The sequence below is a fragment of the Rattus norvegicus genome, chromosome 1 (genome assembly GCF_036323735.1).
Source record: "Rattus norvegicus strain BN/NHsdMcwi chromosome 1, GRCr8, whole genome shotgun sequence".
Classification (NCBI taxonomy): Eukaryota; Metazoa; Chordata; class Mammalia; order Rodentia; family Muridae; genus Rattus; species Rattus norvegicus.
The window spans coordinates 97,942,212-97,959,872 of record NC_086019.1 but is presented as its reverse complement, the minus strand read 5'-3'; positions in this window follow the sequence as shown (position 1 = coordinate 97,959,872).

Genomic DNA, 17,661 nt, shown 5'->3' with positions numbered 1-17,661 from the left:
AGTGGTAGAGCGCTTGCCTAGCAAGCACAAGGCCCTGGGTCCGATCCTCAGCTCCGGAAAAAAAAAGAAAAAAGAAAAAAGAAAAAAGAAATCGTGTTGAGCTTTGGGCTGTGTTTATTCTACAACATTTCAGATCAAGCCTCATGAGAAGCAAGTAATGATGTTAAAAGCTGTCCAAAGGAATAGATGACCAAGCGTCCTCCGAGCAGGCAGCTCAGAAGAGCGATGAACTCACCATGACAGGGTGTTCCAGCAAGGGCTGGACGCACATCTGATAGGAATGTCTCTGAGGGAACTGCCAAATGAGTGGGAGGTCAGAGATTAGAATCTAGGATTCCTTCTGACTTTGATATGTTGTGATCTGTGGCTGGCAGGGTAACGGCCTTCAAAGATTTCCATGCCCTAAGCCCAGATCTAAGAATCTGTTACCTTAAATGGCAAAAGGGGGGCTCTGGAAACATGATGAATCTTTAAGGTGGCGCTATCGCCCTAGATGATCCAGGTAGCTCCATGGTAATTGATGGATTTCCTGAAACAAGGGAAACTGCCCAGGCTTTGATCAAAAGGGTGGTTTGAAGACGAAAGACACATCAGTTGAAAGCAGGTAGTGGGCTTCCAAAATGGAGGGACTGACTGAGACCTGGAAAAACACAGGGACTAATTATTTCTCAGAGCTTCTAAATGGAGCCCCGCTCACCTCTTGAGATGTTCGCAGGGGCACCTACGTGGCAGACATAGCTGTGAGGTCAAGGGTGTGTGTTGTCTAAGGCATTGAATCTGTGATGCTTGCTAGTATACCAGTAGGGAACTCAGGCACAGCTTTGGGATTCGATTTCTTATAAAAAACAAATAAAAGTGCTGATCTGAAAATAGTAATATAGATGCTACTCCGACTTCCATTTCTAATATAAAAGGATAACCATGAGGATCTCCTTGTTTTGTGCAATGGACTGCCTGTGGATACCAAACAAGGACTTGACAAATTTAAAAGGGAATGTTCTGACCTAAGAGAGTCTTATTCACTTTTAACCCTAAAAGTAGGTGACTCTCCTGTGATAGGATCAGGCCCATGTTCTTAACCGTGTCTTACCGTTTCTTTGGGTGCCTTCCTTTCTACTGACCTTTGCACTTTAATTTATGCTAAAAATCTGTTTTTACTAACTAAAGCTGTGGGTCATAAGATAGATACATGTATAAGTAAATCCTAGAAAATATTTTCTTCACTCAAAGATTTGTTTGCTAACTGCATGCGTGAATATTTGTTCACTTGCGTGTATGTGCGTGTCCCATGAAATGCCCGTGAAGATCAGAAGAGGACATTGGATTTCCTGGAACTGAAGTCACGGGTTGTTGTGAGCCACCGTGTGGGTGCTGGGAACTAAGCCTAAGTCCTTCGTAAGAGCAGCAAGCACTCTTAACCACTAAGTCATCGCTCTACAGCCTCCAGAGTACGTAAAGTGCATGCATCCTTCATTACTTCAGTAAGTTAAGTTTTAAGACCAATGACACTGCGTATTTGATTTCTCCAGAGATCGGAAAGATTTAGGTGACTCCCCGATTTCACAGCTCACACAGTTCCACACATTGCTGAGACTCCAAAGGGCATTCATTCAACAACACATCCTATCCAAAGTGAGAACAGGGCTGGAGAAATGAGCTTCGCAGGGAAAGCTCAGTAGTTCACCTGATGGGGAGCTCTCCACAGTTCTTGAATCAAGATTAAAACTGCTGATCTCAGAATCTAAGGGAGACTAGGCCAAAAAAACAAAAAACAAAACAAAACAAAACAAGCCAAAAAACAAAAACAAAAATAACAACAACAAAAACAGACAATCTTTAGGCTGTAGTTGTACAAGGAATCATTTTTACTCTAACTCTGAACTAAAAAGCTTCAATCTATCTATTTTAGAACTATAACAAATATTCGAACTCATTGACTTGGTAAAGGAATAACTTCCATACAGTTCAATGAACTATAAGTAAATTAATAAATATAGCATGCTTATACTCTTTAGGACCATCTGTGTGTCCCATGTTTTGGGAAAACCTAGTCTACTTTCCCAAACTTTCTACAGCTTTCACAGAGCTGGAGCCAAGAATGACTCATCCCTTCCTATTCCAAAATTCCTTCTCAACATTCACCTGTTTCTGCTTTCTAGAGAAATGAGTGCCCTGTACACGGCTGGGGGCCAGGGATTACATGTAGACTCTTGGCCCAGATCTTGCTCTCACAAGATCCACTGTGTGATAACTCCCAAGTCCACAAAACGTATCGACAAGATGGATATACACGAAACTTGGCAATCCTCAAAATTAGAGAGTTGACTAAGAACTCTCATAGTACAGAAGGTGAACCTCTAGAAGCCGCCCAAGACTGTATCAATGCAATGATGGAAAGTGTAAGCACCCATCGTGGCCCATGGAGTCACACTACAAAGTTGAGATGGACTGTGACGAATGAGTGTGGACAACCTTGTGGGAATGTAAACACGCTCGAAGGTAAAATAAATCCTCAGGAAACTCAAGACACTCCCAAACAAATTATGTTTAAGGGTCCACGGTCAAAGACATGCTAGGGCATCCCAAAGCCAAGGGCAGGGCACATGGTGGTGTCTCCTTTCTGACAGATACAGAGACACCTCTCATCAGAGTCTCCCTGTGAGCTCTGGAGGCTGCTGGTCCTCACTTAAAATGTTGTTCCACTTCATATGTTGAGTGACAAGAATGTGCTTCAGTTGAGAGAGAGAGAAAGAGAGAGAGCGAGAGAGAGAGAGAGAGAGAGAGAGAGAGAGAGAGAGAGAGAGAGAGAGAGAAGATCTGCATTCTGCAGCAGGACCACAACTCAGAGAACCCTCACAAGATCACTGAGTGGGAAACACTGTGTAGGGTTTGTATACTAAAGAGTTGTACATCACTTAAGAGTAGATGAGGACAGAACCATAACTCTGTGGTAGAATGCTGGCCTCACATGACCAAGTTCCTGAGTTTGACACTCACCAAAAGAAGTCTATCATTCAAGACAGCTCATGGTGTATCCAGGGCTAAATGAGTTAGCTATGTGTAGAATGCCAACCAAGTTCTGTGCTCAGAGATCTTGCTGAAACTGGGCTTTGCCAGAACCTTAAGTCATACAGTTATATAGGTCCAAAAGTTTTTCTGAAGCTGTAAAGCAGGTGTCCTAGAGGGTCTCATACAATTAGGGCCGAAGAGAACAAGTTACCTGCTTGAACTGATTGATCAGACTTTTCGCACTAGCCCTATTCTCCAGATAAAAAACTATGAAACATAGAGCACTTTATGACCAACTTCTAGGGAAAGGAGAGGCTAAGCCTGGCTCTCAGCTTAGTGTGTGAGGTGAATCATCAAACAGACCAGTTTCCCCCACAGTTGCATATAGCTACAGACTTGAAAGATGGCAATTAGGGGAGACTTCCTCTCGATAGCCAGAGCTTCAGATGAGAAAGCTAACTTCACTCTGAACATAAGAAAAAAACTGTGCTGACTCAAAGACTTCTATAGAATTCTAGGGTGCCATAAATGGCTTGGTTTGTTGGTAAGGACAGTTCGGACATGGATGAGAGACAAAAGGAGAACTTAGAAGAGAGCTCTGGGAAAGATTTCGTGTGGAGCTACGACAGAATGCAGAGTGAAATGACGCTGGTGTTGCGCGAGGGCTGGGTGAACGTCAACCTTCTAAGACAGAATAAAGGATGAAGTCTAAAGGACGGCAGGCAGATGGCATCAGCCATCTTCTCAGCAGCACAGTGACCTCACCAACAGAGCAGACACATGGTAACACAGACCTCGTGCATGGACCCAGGGTCAAGGCCTCTCGTTGTCTATGGCTAATGCAGCTACTACCACTGCCAAATGCCCAACTTACCGGCTACAGAGACCATTATGGAGTCCACAACATGGCTCCCTCCCTCCAGAAGACAACTTGACTCCAGTGGACCCCTTCCATCTTGGAAAAGGTATGGATCCTGCTTGACTTTCCTACCTACATTGACATTCCTACAAACATTCCCAGGTCTCGGTTAGAATTTCTGTCTAAGGACTTCCATCAAAAGTGGACAGATCCTGTCTAGTGCTGCATTGAACCAGACTCTATGAGTGTGGGAACACAATCATGAACCCCATTGATTCTGTCATTAACCACACTCCAAATGAAGCGAGCAGTTTGAGAGTGAGAAAGGAGTCCTTTGAAGGCTTACCTTTAACCTGGAGATAAAAACCAAAATGCTAGTCGAGCCTTCTCCAGGACTTACCACACACTCTGATGCAATAGAAATTATGATTCAGTTCGCCCACATGGTAGAAATCATGAATCAAAATCTGAAGGGAGGAAAAAGGAGCGGTCCACTGACCATCCCTCTTGGTGACCCAGTTGAGACAGCTGTACTTTCTGTCCCTGTGACCTCCAAGCTCTGGGGTATAAGAAGGTCCTACTGCCTAGAGCAACTCCCCCACTAATGGTAAGAGTGTCATTATATTTTTATCTACGACTGTTCCCTGTTCACTTGGTTCTGATGCTAAGAGTCTGGAGATAAAGAAGGGAGAAAGCAAATCTGTAGTCATATAATAGGGGAGCTGTCTAGTGACCCAGGGCAACATGTTACCAGTGTCCTGTCTTCAGAATAGAAGGACACATTCTGTAGCCAGGGCTGAAAAGGGACACGGTAAATAAAAGGCTTGGTCATCAAATCACGTAAGCTCTCCGGAGCACTAGGAGTAATGTCTAAGGATAAGGAGAATCATAAACAATAGAAGATATGGACCATGGATAACAGATGTAGTCAATAGAATAGCTTCAATAATAACAATGACACTTTATCCCCCTAACTCTATTCTTAGAGGTCTCCCCTAGAAAGGAAACTAACCAGGATCATAAGATGGCTGGTCGTAAAACCAATGATGTGGACCGATCAGAAGGATAAGGGTTGGCCTGGGGTGGCCCTTGTGTACTAAGCATTCCACCCTCTGAGAATTTGGGTGGCTTGGTCCCTCTTTGAAAATAATTTTCAGCTAAAGAGTAGCCTTATCCAAGAGCACACACCTCCTCCCCATTGACAGCTCACACCCAAGACTGCCTGACGAGACCCAGAAGCTAGAGGTGTACAGCTCAGACTCCATGATCTCACCTCAGCGCTGACCTTCTCAGCAGTCTGTCAGGCTCCAGCACACTTCATGGGTTTTTCCACAGCTTCCTCACTTGTGACTTATTATTGTGAAGCATCTCCTCACTCTTCCCAGGGTGTTGTCCCTAACAGCATTCCCCAATGAACAGTCTGCATACAATTCCCTAAGGCTCAGAATCTGATTCCTAGGAACTCAAATTAGAAGAAATGCTCCCTTTAAGGGACAGATATATAGGTGGCATCATGAACATCTCTCTCTCTCTCTCTCTCTCTCTCTCTCTCTCTCTCTCTCTCTCTCTCCTTCCTTCCCTTCCCCTCTGTCTCCCTCACTCACTCCTCTCCCTCTCTCCTCCTCCCTTTCTCCCCCATTCCCCCTTTCTCTCTCTCTCTCTCTCTCTCTCTCTCTCTCTCTCTCTCTCTCCTCTCTCTCTCTCTCTCTCTCACACACACACACACACACACACACATACACACATACACACCATACCATACAATACACACATAGCAGCTCCTATCCCACTTAGGGCAAAAGATAAAGGACCTGCCCTGGACCATCAGGTTCTACTTGGTCCAGCACCCACCAATCCTATCGCTCAGCTTTATCCTTCTCTCCCCCTTCGCACCCTCTGTTACCATAGCACTGACCTTTCTTGAGTATCCTAGGCAAGTGTTCTCTTGACCCAGAATCTTTGCACCTGCTGATCCTACCACATGGACACTTTTTAAATCCTCTATTTATCCTTAAGAATTTAGACAAAAAAAATGGCTTCTTCAATCCCAGACTTTATCAAGGTTCCGTTATTTGGGTCTCCAGCCCCAGTCTTCTTTCATAGCCCTTATGGATTTAAATTAAATACCTGTGCCACCAGATAGCTAACACCTACTTTGCCTGTTATTACAATGCCAGCACATGGAACACTGCCCATCTTCTATCTGACAATAAATACCTATTAAATGTGTGGATGAGATGCTTCTGGTGGCACACACATTGAACCCCAATGTCTGAGAGGCAGAGCAGGTGGGTCTCTGTGAGTTCCGGGCCAGCCAGGACTACACCGTGAGATGCTGACGAAAAACAACAACAGCAAAACAGTCAATTCATACAAACGGATGCAAGGCTAGGTAGGCTCTAGGACCTCCACAGACACTAAACTCACACATTTTTCAGCATCGCCTTCTACGGGCATTTTTCTTGGTTGGTGATTGTCTTTCTTGGTGGATTCCTGCCTAGCCAAAGCCATCCAGTCAACATCACCTGACTTTATGTCTCAGGTGGTTAATCAGTTTCTCCTCGTTTGTGAACTAAGAAAAGGATTCTCCTACTTTATTTGAACCCCAGGCTTCAAGAATGCTTATTAAAATAAATCCTAAGAAAATACAATGTAAACATCTACGTTGAAAGCCATAGGTGTTTTGTTTTCTCCTGCTCCTCCCCCCAACCTTCTGAATACCACAGGCCCACAGAGAACACAGGATGTGTGGGGCTCCTGCACTGGGTGTGAGGGTCCTACACGGGTCAGTTTGTAAGGATTAATCATATTCTACACTTGATAGAACCAAAGAGAACCCAACCGCAAGGGGAAATATGCCCCCGGCACTGCCTACTCTGCTACATGGCAAACGTGTCAGGCTAGAGTACAGTCTGCCAGGTTAAATGATGCGTGTACCCGAGAGCAAAGCCAGCCATGATATTGCTAACACTCTGACCCTGCTTGTGAGGGTGAAAGAGAATCCCATATGCAGTGGAACAGGTACAGAGTCCATGCAGCCACACGCCACACAGGGCATGGCTTCCCTGCTGCTGGATCCTTTGACTCTTCAAAGACATGTAGAAACGGATTCAGCTTTCTATATTTAATATCTGACCTTAATTTAAAAGGAAAATAAAGCAGGGGGCGGCTGGAAAGTCAGTTCAGCTGTTAAGTGCACTGGCTGCTCCTGCAGAGGACCAAGGTTCTGTTCCCAGCACTCACGTGGCAGCTCACAACCATCCATTCCTAGAGTTCCAAGGCAACCAGCACCCTCTTCTAACCTCCATGGGTGTCCTATGCACATGGCTAAACATGTGTACATGCAGACAAACACTCATACACATAAAACAAATTAAAAAATAAAAAACAATAAAACAAAGTAGGGTGTTATGACTTCCGAATCGAACACAGTTAGCCCTCGGTGGTCACAGGAGTCTTGTTCTAGAAGCCTCCATAGACAGCAAACTCAACTGAAAGATTTCTTCTATTAAATGATATGAGCTTCCCTCTAAAGTCCTGTACACATTTAATCATCTCTGCTTTACTTATAATTCCTATTTCAATGTATACACCCTGGAGATGGCGCTACACTATACAGTTCAGGAAACAGAAATGAACAGTTCACCCATGTTTGCTTAACATGGCCTTGTTTTTCTAAATACTTTCTGTTTGCAGGTTCTTAAACCCAGGTACATGGAGAACCAATTGCACACCCAAAACTGCATCAAGTCCGAGGGCTTTAGGGATCTCTGCATTGTGAGTCACCAGGAGACCCATCAAGTCCTAGGAACAACTGTGCCTCAGTTTCTCGGTCTGCCAAATGAATGTGTCGGGCCAGGCGTTCATCTCTGTGTTTCTGAGGGTCTCTTCAAAGCTGGCTGTGCACTCAGCCGTGCCCTCATCCCCAAAGTAGCTCCTTTTGACTTACAACTTGAAGACAAGTGAAAGGTATTTTGCTGGGATTTCCATTTCTCTCAAGGACTAATTGCAGAAGACAGGGGCGAGAGCACACACCATGCTCTCCTTCACATCTTGTTACATTTATTCAGCCTTATTACTAATTCTTTGTTCATATAATTTTCACCCTGGGATCTACATATACTTACCCTAACTCTGAAAACCCACTTCAATTCCTGGGGCCTCGACCACCTCCGCCAATGTTCATGGGATTTTTAAAGCAACCCTGACAGGGCTCACATTACCTTCCCAAGCACAATGCTGCTCTAAAGAGCATGCAAAACCGTACATGAATCCTGGGGCATGGCCTGGGGAATAACGGGGCCCATTCTCATAATTACAGAAGGCTGCGTCTGTTCACCGAAATACATAAACACGTATAGGTAGGAAGTACTACTCAGCTCTCCCTCCTTTCTAAAGCTCCTGGCTGCCCATGCCCATCATCCCAGAATCCAGGAGGCTGAAGCAGGAGGATCATGAGTTGTAACACTCGGCTGTGTAGGGAGACCCTGTCTCAAATTACCAAACCGAATTTGAAGAGCTGGAGAAATAAATGTCTGTTAAAATCATCAAAACCCAACCTGGATAAGGAAGACGGTTTCTATGACAATACCCAGCTCCTAAGGTAAGTCTTACATCCCTGGACCAGCACACAGGGCATCTCTGGTCCAGCATAGGCCCTGTGCCTCCCCTGGCCACTCGTACCTGTTAGCAAGCAAAACCAAGTCCAGGCTACAGAGCCTTGTCTCCAATTACTTTACCCAGATTTAAAAAGCAGGTTCTCCTTCCTAGGAAGCCAAGGATGAAAAAGGACAGGAAATATACAGGAAATACACACACACTCCTCGTGAAACACCACCCCAAAGGACAAACGCAGTAATCCCACCAATGATGCTCCAAGCCAGTGATGGCTAGCAGCCGACAAATACCCGCAGACCTCAATCCATTTTTATTGTATTCAGGCTGCAATGCTGTATTTCCTGCCTCCCCTTAGCACCACACATACAGTGTACTTGAAAACAAAAATCTATAATATTGATCCCGCAATGTCACCACAATTATTCTTTTGAAACAGCCATTGAAAACAAATTACATCTGCACTGCCTTTTCATCCGCCTGCTGTGGGTGAGCAATGTTCACTGTGGCCTCCAGCACCAGGGTGTTAGCACTGTGTCACAGCCGACAGGACAGCCCAGGGAAAAAGCAGGCGGGGCTGGGGGGTGGGGGGTAGGAGGTCGTGAAGAAAACCAGATCAAAAAGGTCAGCCTGGCTGGGTGTCCAGGAGAGGGTGTGGTCTCCCATGAGATGGTGAGCTGAGCCAATCTGGGGAGAATCCTGGACTGCCTCTGAAGCTGCTGTTGTGTGTGTAGGGAGGTGGGGAGTGTCAGAGGTCCCCCAGCTCAGTAAACCAAAGATTTAGCCAAACCCTCATTTCCGGATTTTCTAGTTTTTAATCTAATAGCAGAGAGAGACACTGGAGTTTGCATCAGCTCACCTAATGTAGGTAATTCTATGGACAAACTGATGTCTCCTTAACAGAACTGAGGGAAAGCTAGACAGATGTTGTCCCTAGTCTCTCCATCCCCCACCCACAGTTCTAACTATAACATGTGTCCCTCCTGTTCCTCATTGGCAACAAGCTGCTTCCCCAGAGCATGGAGAAGTAGCAGAGACTCACTGGAGAGCCAAGTCTTGCTATAGATGTGGTGGCCCCAACCCCTATAAATCCCCAGATCCCCTATCAAACATGCTCATCCTGATCCCTTCCCGGGAAAGGCTGCGTTTCAGAACCTGCCTGTTTCCTTTAGATCACTGTCCTTGGGAAAATACTCAGCGTAGCAATTAAATTCCCTGCCACGGAGTGGTAGGCAAAAGGGAAATTCTTTTGTTAAAGGTTTGACCACACAAGTCAGAGCAGCGGCTGTAACAGTGGGGAAGTGATAACTTTGGGCCGTTAAAAAAGAAAAAAAAAAGCCAATAGCCTTGTTGACATGGACATGGGAACCTAACCTAACCCCTGAAGCCTCCTGGTATGACGCATTGATTTTCCTGTCCGTGTACAGTTCTAAAGCCATCCATTCTGCATGGTCAAGACTCCAAGGGCCAGCGAGAGAAGGGGGGAAAAATCTGTTCTTACTCGGTACCTCCAGGCAAAGCTGAGAAATAAATTCCATGTTTTGAAAGCTGATTTGTTCAAGCTATGTTTAAGGGAATATGACTGCATTAAAAAAGAGACAAAAAGAGATTTTGTTGCCCTGACCCCCTTTAACCTGTGGCCACCCATCTTCATGCCAAGATGTTGACACCACAGGCTGACTTAGAGAGGGTTTGGGACGCCGGGGGTGTGTGTGTGGGGGGGAGGTAAGGATAGCTTTGGCAAGCAAGAAGTTTATTTATTTATAATACCATTAAGCTGCCTGAAAAATTCCTCAAATAATCCTATTCTGCCCTCCTGTCATTTCCGAGTCCTGTGTGAATGTGTGTTTTATAGGTAATGCCTGCTCCTTCTTTGGGGGTGCCTTGAATACTTGCAATGGTCTGCTTGCTTTGAAAGCCTCTTTGTCCAAAGCTAAACCAGGCCAAGTTGACCCTCCCTTCAGGTAGGTCTGCCTATGAGGCATCCCAACCCACCCTCCCCATGTACAGTGGCAGCCAGGCACTACTAGATCCCAAGAGAGCCTTCTAGCATGGCCTGGCCTTCTCCAGAGCACCCACCAGGGACCACATCTCTGGAACCCAAACCCCTTCCTTGGTCCCTGGCTGTGACAAACAGGGAAGTTGGGTGAAGGAGAGAGAATCTGTGCTTTGGGGAAATTTGCTGAGATGACGCCTGGGGATTTCAGGGAGCAGCCAGTTTTATGTGCTCAGGACTTTCTGGAGCGTTTAGCTATTTTAGTCGCAAATAAAGAAAGCTTTGGCGTTGGTCAGGAGGCAGCCGTCACAGAGGTGGAAGACTAGCATCCGAGCTGCAGGTTCGCAGCGCCTTTCTTCGAAGTATCACAGACATCATTTCCTGACACAGAGGAACACTGAGCTATTTGGTGAGAAGCTCAAAAAAAAAAAAAAAAAAGAAAATTATAAAATTTTCCTGACCTAGACAGAACTAAAAGCTGAATGCTAAACCGGAAAACACTAAAATGAATTTCCTCACAAGATCTCTGTACACACCCAGCGTCAGCTTATCCCAAGTGTATATCGTGCAACATGATACCAGCAGGCAGGCACTCTAGTTAATGTCCTAAACCCAGTCACACAAAACATTCCCGCCAGATAACTGTGTCTCACTCCTCTTATGGAAGAGTATTCTTAAATTAGGTTGGTGTGAATGTGTTTGTATATTTATTATTAAAATACTTACTGTTCTGCCTTTTGAAGTCGATGGACAAATGATTTAGGAGTGGAAATAGACGAGAAACAAAATTAATGCAAATAATGTGTTGATTTTTTTTTAGCTTGATTAGCCAAGCCAATGGAAAATTCTAGAAAACGTATACAATTATTTTAACTGTCACAGGCTGGCAATTGTAATTGACATGATTTGTACGAGATGCAGTGTAATAACTGAATATATTAAAAAAAAATCTCATGCCTTGATTACCAGGAGAACATTACTAGTGCCACGATATTATTAACAGCACAATTATTGTGGCATCCCTAGGATACGCTGTTAGCACTTCAATGCATTAGTGAACCTTTGCTAACGAAGAAAAAATTAAAGTACAGCAAATTTCAAAGCACCAGTTGTACCCAATATCATTAAAAATTTATAAAACTTCCTCTGAACATGACAAGTGTTTGGTTTAAATGAAGATCAGCCACAAGGAGAAAGCAGAAATCCTGATACTCTTTGTCTCCGTCCTCACCCTCCCTCGCTCCCTCTCCCGTTCTCCCAGACCTCCCCCAGCCGGCACCACCTCAATCCAGCTGAAATATGTAACCATTACAGAGTGACAGCTTGACACACAATGACCCGTCAGAACATTCATCTCACAATGTTTTATTTTAGTGAGGAGCCAAACTGCAGGAAAAAAAAATAAGCAAGTTGTTTCAAGGCTTGGAAGGAGATCAAACATTTCTGGCATGCCCACTTACCAGACCTTTGATTTACAATGGACTTGTCAGAGCCCGATTAGACAGTGTGTGCTTAAAAACCTACAGAGGCTTCTCAATTGCCCAGGCACACCACCATCTCCCCCACGGAGAGCGCCCCTTTGTTCCTAGGTCCCGCAAATATGGGCAACAGCATGGAGCTATGCGCCCTTGCAAGGGAGCCAGGGAGCAAACCCAAACCAGTTAAGCAGCTGCAATTAAATCTCTTTTGCCAAGGAAGGGGTGAGGGGTGAGGTAGAGGAGAGAGAGGGGCCCATGCAAGATGGGTTCTACCCAACAGTTTCTCTCTTTACCTTTTCCCTCCAAATCAAAAGTTATCGTCTTCCCCAGGAAAACCATACCGAGTGATTGCTACCACTGGTGGGTTGAGCTTTCTCAACTTTATTCAAATGGAAACAGCTTTATTAAAAAAAAAAAAAAGAATTGGACCAAAAGTGCAGGTGTTTAAAATATGTTCACGGTATTACGATTTTTGCTAGTAATTACAACTAGGAAATGGCTAGAAATATATTGTTTCAATTTGTATGGAGAACAATTGCAGAGCCTGCGCACTGGGCATGATCTGTGCCTGGCATCAAAACGTGTAATTCCTTAACCCTATATGGAGGCCCAGGGCTCGCTGGGGCAAATTATGAACCCATGTGTTTGGAGGACCAGAGTAGTAAATTCAGTTTCTTGTGTATCCATTACAATGCGATCCGACATGTGTGATTTATGGAATATTAAGTTAATACAGTATTATGAAATTAGCTTAATGCACTAAAGCTGTAATTTTAAAGTGAAAAACAATACGTCCGGGCGTAAACAATATCAACATTAGCATTTCATGAAAGCTGAAACCAATTCACTCAAAATGTGTCTAGAGAGTCACAGATTTACCTCTCCTGCCAGAGAGCAAGGCTCGGAGGACTTTTAGACCTCAGGACCACATCTCCAGAAGCCAAGCTCCTCTCCCTCTAGCCAAACTTGGCTAGGCCGGCCATGGGCATCCAACAAGGAAGCTGCTCCTCCAGGAAGCCACTAGGACTGGGAAGGCTGAGGAGGAAGGGCCTCCTGCCCCTGCGCATGCGCGCACCCACACCTCCTGAACAGAGCTCAGGGAGAGAAAGCTGGCGCACCAGATGCAACTCAGAGTACTTGAAGTCCCCAGCTTGGAATGAATGACACTCTGAGGTCAAGCAGATCTTGTTGACTCCAGACAAAAACTAATCTAGCCAAGTTGTTCTGGGATCCTTAGAGGGAAAACTTAACCTATAGCGGGGCAGAGACTTGTGACGTGACCAAGTACCAAAATGGTCAGTCCTATGAAATTCGGCTCCACTTTCCACATGCCCAGCATGGCCTCCTGCAGACCAGCCCAAGTTTCACTTCACGGGAGGGGTGGATGGCAGAGTAGGGGACTGGCAATCACAGTGGAGGGGATGGGTTTTAATCAAACCAGGTTCCCTCGGCCCCTGACCTTCTTGTCTACCCCTGACTCCTAGCACCAAGGATCCTTTGGGACTGAGAAATAGCAAGCATTAATAAGGTCTGGTATTTGTGAAGCCAAGTGAGTTCTGGGGCAAAGGGGAAAGTGTCACAGCAGAATGTTATCACACCACCCTTTGCTTTCACCTGCACTAGCCAAGTGTGTCCTGGTACAAACAGATCCGGGTGCTTAGGACTCAGGTGCCAGAGTATGCCTCGGCCCCAAGGATGCCTCTCCCTCCTGGTGAGCATCATGGTAGTAGCAAACTAATTTCCTCAGACCCTGACGAAAAATGAGCATTGAGCCTTGCACCTGTGTGACTTTGGGCATAAAGGGCCCACGTGTCACATTTCAGCGATTCCCCAGCTTGAGGCTCAACATGGGACACTGGGGAGCTAAAAAATAACCAGGTAAGTAGAATTCTGGCATCTCCACAGGGACTAAACTTATTCACAGGTCTGTGCTCTGCCTGCTCTAAGAGTCTGACTTTTAAGTCCCCTGCAGATGTCCTAGCAAATGACAGACCCAGAATCCCACTGTGTGAGCGTCACAGTGAGCACCCAGCTCATCTGAGAGCTTAACACCATGAGAGTCAACACTGGCTTTGGGTGGCATCTTCTTCTTAAGATTCCCTATTTGTGGCTTAATGTGGTGATCAGAATGAGCCCATTTATCTAGGGTGCCACGTGTCATCCCATTTCTATAGTGTCTCAGTTTGGATTTTATTGCTGCGAAGAGACACTGTGACCAAGGCAGCTCTTATAAAGAACATTTAATTGAGGCTGGCTTACAGTTTCAGAGGTTCAGTCCATTTTCATCACGGCAGCAAGCGTGGCAGCCTCCAGGCAGGAACGGTGCCTGGGAAGAAACTGAGATGTCTCTATCTTGATCAGAAGCCTAAAGGATCTTCTTCCTCACCGGGTGGAGCTTGAGCATAGGACCTCAGAGCACACCCTCACACTGACACACTTCCTCCAACGAGGCCACATCTACTCCAACAATGCTACACCTCCCAATAGTGCCACTCCCTGGGCCAAACATATTCAAACCACCACATGCAGTAAAAATCAAAGCACTCTATTTTAAATAAATGAAAAAACGGAACAGTCACAGGGAGAGTGGGGCACTAGGGGGTGGGAATCCATCCTTAAGACCTGCAGTCTGGCCCAGGTACCTCCTCTACCTGGAGCATGTGCCCGGCTGTCTGCTGTTGGCTTGCTGGCTTTTACTCCCGAGATGCGCTGTGTTTATTAAGGGAGCTGAAAGCCAATACTAATGTTTTAATTCCATCAAGTATGTTTCAATTCCTATTCTGCATTTTGCATTAGGAACCCAGACTCAGTCAATACTTTGAAGCACTGTTGCTAACAGGGGGCAATGGGGGTTTCACCTGCCTTGACAAATGGTTCCGCTTCAGGACATGAGGATAAACAGGGACTCGCGCATTGCTCTCCCCAGCTCCAAAGACCATACATGTTGCTCACTCACAAAATGTTTGTCTTGAGAAATGGCTATGAATTCGGATCTTTATGTATGTTCTTGTTGAAAAAAAAAAAAAGCTCCCTTTACCCTTCAAGAAATATTAATCTCCAGAAATAATATAAGATTCAGCTAGAGAACTAGGTGTGACCGGCAAGCCAATGGAGATGGAGGCCAAGTCAATGTTACAGTCACATGTGACTTGCCCCCTCCTCAGACATGGTCATCTCGTTCAGCCCTGGGGACATAGAAGCAATATGGAGATGTGGCGAAGAGGAAGAAAATTGGCATGTTTGATCTGAGTGCCGACCACCGTTCGTGCTCATCTCTTTGAACTATCGAAGGCCCATTATCTTATCCTCGAAGGCCATGAGTGTGCACCAGTGCATGCCTGCATGTGCAAGGGTCTCTGTTGTTCACAGCTGTGTATGTCCCACTAGCTGGCCGGTGAGTTCTTAGAGACTCTCCCTTCTCCCATCTTGCCGAAAGAGTTGATTACTGGCCACAGAGCTCACCTTTACATGCGTCTGGAGACCAGAACTCTAGTTCTCACCGTGCGAAGCAAATGAGGCATCTCTCCACACACCCCCGGCCTCAATTTTATAAACATGAAAATATATAACATGAAAATAAATCAAAGTATTTAATCCAGAACGAGAGGGCATAGTTACATACCCTAGCACAAGGTCAGAGTTATCTTTTTCCTAAACTTAAAGCCACAAAAAATAAACACACACACACACACACACACACACACACACACACACACACAACGTAGCACAAATTAAAATTGGCTGTGAAAAATATGGAATTTCTGGATTTACGGGGTCTTGTGCCTAGCAAGTACTATACCACTGAGCTATGTCCCCCGCCCTATGCTTTCTGAGACAGGGTATCCCAATGTCAGGATGTCCTTGAGCCTTTGCCTCGACTTCCGGAATACGGGCCTTCTCAGGTAGCACTTGTTCCCCTGCTGACAAGAGTTTCTGAGGAGCGCCCTGCTTCAGCTGTTTATCCTCCTTAATTGCTTTGAAGGAGTTGACAGTTCAGCTCTGGAACTCAAGATGTGTCAACCCATGGCCATAACTGGGGTAGAGTGGCTTACCTAAGGTAGTAACAGCATGCAAGGCCTGGGGGTTTAGAAGATAGGCTGAACCCTCAAGGTTTGCCTGCTCGATAGGTAAATGGTCCTGTTCTCACTTAGCAAATTATGTATAAACAAATGACCTTCCGGGCTGGTTCCCTCTGAGCGCCTGCTCCGTCTCAGCGTCGTTTTCCATCAGGATGAACCTTCTCCAGTGCCTTATGCACCAGCAAACATACTGATACAATTTAAAGGTCATGTTCTTTTCAAACTGACAGAGCCCTCCAAAGTTTTGACGAGAGCCCCTCTAAGCCTCACGCCCTACAGGCGGAAAGGAATTAAGAAAACCATCACTTTGAGAAAGCTCGATCATGTGAACTGATTAGAAAAAAAATGCATCCGTGGAGAGGGGGGGCACGTGTGAGCTGGCGAGCTGATCAACCCGAAAGGAGATGTCACCCAGAGAGGCAGAGAGCCTCCACCACCGAGGGGTGGGAGGGCTGTGTAAGGGTCAATGAAGATATAATTACCTTCCCACGAGAAGCCTCTTTTCCCCCAGATCCCCAATGAATGCCATTTAATTAGCCTCACCTTTTGATTTGAAGAGAGTCCAACTTCACCCAAACCCCAGGACTGGGAGGACAGCATGGTTCCTAAGGCTCATAGGAACACTTCCTTGGTAACTAAAGAATCACCCAGAGTATAGATTCTGCATAAATATGCATTGTATGAAGACATTGATATATTTATTTACAGGTGCATTTGTATTATCAGGGGGATAAGCAGTTCATGAGGCTTTTTTCCCTCCTGTCTCTGGAACAAAAAGTGAACAAATGAAATGGCACCGCTCTGAAGCTGGTGTGCATATCTGCAGCCCTCTAGAAATCCAACCATGGCGTAGGCATGCTCACAACGAGGCATTATTATTATTATTATTATTATTATTATTATTATTATTATTATCATTATTATTATTATCACATTCGATGGTTTGGCTTTGGTTATTTCAACAAACATGATATTGGTTGATGCTCCCAAGAGGATCCAGATGTCCCGCACAAACAATGACAACATCTGTTACACAGAAGGGGAGTCGTGAATCCACTAGGTGTCTTGTGCCCCCTGCTCAGCTCAAACAGTCAACCCAGGGCATATTCTCTAGGTCTTTCCTTCTTCCTGACCCCTCCTTGTGCAGCTCATGCTATCAGCCTTTGGGAATAAAACTTGCCTAGTTCCAAACAAGTATGTGTCAAAAGTAGGTGCGAGTAGTTCCCCTCCTTGGAGGGAGGGGAGGAATCTACTTACTTGCTCCGCTGTAAGATCACCCTCATCTTGCCAGCGCCATTATTAAATTTTGCCAGGAATAATCTGCCTGACGGTTCCCATCAGCACATATTTAACTGGCTAATGCACAGAAGCCCACAGCCATGGCCGTCCCTGTCAGGGGAAGCAGGAGCCGAGACCCTGGAATACAGATCTCATACAAGGTTTCCCTGTCCCTACTCTTTCTTAGACTTGGCCTCACCCTGCATTGTGTCACCATTTTTCCAAAGTGAAGTGTCCCTACTGCCATGGATGCCAGCTGCCCAAGTCTTGGACCATTTCCTCTAGCTGCCCCCACGTCCTCTGTCACAACCTGCCCTCCAAGGTACAGGCACACAGGGGTTCGCACTA